Source organism: Arachis stenosperma, chromosome 7 (assembly GCF_014773155.1).
Source record: "Arachis stenosperma cultivar V10309 chromosome 7, arast.V10309.gnm1.PFL2, whole genome shotgun sequence".
Classification (NCBI taxonomy): Eukaryota; Viridiplantae; Streptophyta; class Magnoliopsida; order Fabales; family Fabaceae; genus Arachis; species Arachis stenosperma.
This window is the reverse complement of record NC_080383.1, coordinates 56,083,971-56,086,737: the sequence shown is the minus strand read 5'-3', so window position 1 is coordinate 56,086,737 and position 2,767 is coordinate 56,083,971. Positions and strand designations below refer to the sequence as shown.

General features: G+C 43.7%; 1 non-coding gene across 1 annotated transcript; it reads left to right on the top strand.

Moving 5' to 3' along the window:
• The first annotated feature begins 2,452 nt into the window (after window positions 1-2,452).
• LOC130942521 (small nucleolar RNA R71) lies at window positions 2,453-2,560 on the top strand. Its single transcript, XR_009071088.1, has one exon. It is a non-coding gene; the product is annotated as a small nucleolar RNA R71 (small nucleolar RNA).
• Window positions 2,561-2,767: the final 207 nt, after the last annotated feature.

The window sequence follows — 2,767 nt, the reverse complement described above, 5'->3', positions numbered from 1 at the left end:
GCAAAAGAAGAAAGAAGAGAGTAGAAGAAGAAGAAATGAGGAAGAAGGGAGTGGCTTATGTATTCGGCCAAAGAGGGGGAGAAGTGGTGTTTAGGTTGTGTGAAAATGAAGGGGTGAAGAAGGGTATATATAGGAGAGGGGGGCTTATGGTTCGGTCATTTATGGGTGGTTGTGGGAGGGAAAGTGGTTTGAATTTGAATGGTGAGGTAGGTGGGGTTTTAGGAAGGATGGATGTGAGTGGTGAAGAGAGAGATGGGAATTGATAGGTGAAGGGTTTTTGGGGAAGAGGTGTTGAGGTGATTGGTGAATGGGGGAAGAAGAGAGAGAGTGGTGGGGTTGGTGGGGATCCTGTGGTGTCAAGGAAAAGTCATCCCTGCACCAAATGGCAATCAAAATCACGTTTTGAGCCATTTCTGGCGTTAAACGCCGGGCTGGTGCCCATTCCTGGTGTTTAACGCCAGGTTCTTGCCCTTTCCTGGCGTTTAACGCCAGTCTGGTGCCCCTTTCTGGCGTTAAACGCCCAGAATGGTGCCAGACTGGGCGTTAAACGCCCAACTGCTAGCCTCACTGGCGTTTAAACGCCAGTGGGTTCTTCCTCCAGGGTGTGCTGTTTTTCTTTCTGTTTTTCATTCTGTTTTTGCTTTTTCAATTGATTTTGTGACTTCTCATGATCATCAACCTACAAAATAACAAAGAAAAATAGATAAAATATAACATTGGGTTACCTCCCAACAAGCGCTTCTTTAATGTCAGTAGCTTGACAGATGGCTCTCATGGAGCCTCATATTTTCTCAGAGTAATGTTGGAACCTCCCAACACCAAACTTAGAGTTTGAATGTGGGGGTTCAACACCAAACTTAGAGTTTGGTTGTGGCCTCCCAACACCAAACTTAGAGTTTGACTGTGGGGGCTCTGTTTGACTCTGATTTGAGAGAAGCTCTTCATGCTTCTTCTCCATGGTGACAGAGGGATATCCTTGAGCCTTAAACACAAAGGATTCTTCATTCACTTGAATGATCAGTTCACCTCCATCAACATCAATCACAGCCTGTGCTGTGGCTAGGAAGGGTCTGCCAAGGATGATGGATTCATCCATGCATTTCCCAGTCTCTAGGACTATGAAATCAGTAGGGATGTAATGGTCTTCAATCTTCACCAAAACATTCTCTACAAGTCCATGAGCTTGTTTTCTTGAATTGTCTGCCATCTCTAATGAGATTCTTGCAGCTTGTACCTCAAAGATCCATAGCTTTTCCATTACAGAGAGAGGCATGAGGTTTACACTTGACCCTAAGTCACACAGGGCCTTCTTGAAGGTCATGGTGCCTATGGTACAAGGTATGGAAAACTTTCCAGGATCTTGTTTCTTTTGAGGTAATTTCTGCCTAGACAAGTCATCCAGTTCTTTGGTGAGCAAAGGGGGTTTATCCTCCCAAGTCTCATTTCCAAATAACTTGTCATTTAGCTTCATGATTGCTCCAAGGTATTTAGCAACTTGCTCTTCAGTGACATACTCATCCTCTTCAGAGCTCATGAATGGCAGAAGTAAATCCAGTGAAATCTCTATGGTCTCATTTTGAGCCTCAGATTCCCATGGTTCCTCATTTGGGAACTCAGTGGAGGTCAGTGCACGCCCACTGAGGTCTTCCTCAGTGGCATTCACTTCCTCTCTTTCCTCTCCAGATTCGGCCATGTTGATGGCCTTGCACTCTCTTTTTGGATTTTCTTCTGTGTTGCTTGGAAGAGTACTTGGAGGGAGTTCAGTAATTTTCTTGCTCAGCTGTCCCACTTGTGCCTCCAAATTCCTAATGGAGGACCTTGTTTCAGTCATGAAACTTTGAGTGGTCTTGATTAGATCAGAGACCATGGTTGCTAAGTCAAAGGGGTTCTGCTTAGAGTTTTCTGTCTGTTGCTGAGAAGATGATGGAAAAGGCTTGCCATTGCTAAACCTATTTCTTCCACCATTATTGTTGTTGAAACCTTGTTGAGGTCTCTCTTGATTCTTCCATGAGAAATTTGGGTGATTTCTCCATGAAGAATTATAGGTGTTTCCATAGGGTTCTCCTAGGTAATTCACCTCTTCCATTGAAGGGTTCTCAGGATCATAAGCTTCTTCTTCAGATGAAGCATCCTTAGTACTGCTTGGTGCATTTTGCATTCCAGACAGACTTTGAGAAATCAAACTGACTTGTTGAGTCAATATTTTATTCTGAGCCAGTATGGCACTCAGAGTATCAATCTCAAGAACTCCTTTCTTCTGATTTGTCCCATTGTTCACAGGATTCCTTTCAGAAGTGTACATGAATTGGTTATTTGCAACCATTTCAATGAGCTCTTGAGCTTCTGTAGGCGTCTTCTTCAGATGAAGAGATCCTCCAGCAGAGCTATCCAAGGACATCTTGGATAGTTCAGAGAGACCATCATAGAAAATACCTATGATGCTCCATTCAGAAAGCATGTCAGAAGGACATGTTCTGATTAATTGTTTGTATCTTTCCCAAGCTTCATAGAGGGACTCTCCATCCTTCTGTCTGAAGGTTTGGACTTCCACTCTAAGCTTACTCAATTTTTGAGGTGGAAAGAACTTTGCCAAGAAGGCATTGACTAGCTTTTCCCATGAGTCCAGGCTTTCTTTAGGTTGTGAGTCCAACCATGTCCTAGCTCTGTCTCTTACAGCAAAAGGGAATAGCATAAGTCTATAGACCTCAGGGTCTACCCCATTAGTCTTGACAGTGTCACAGATTTGCAAGAATTCAGCTAAGAACTG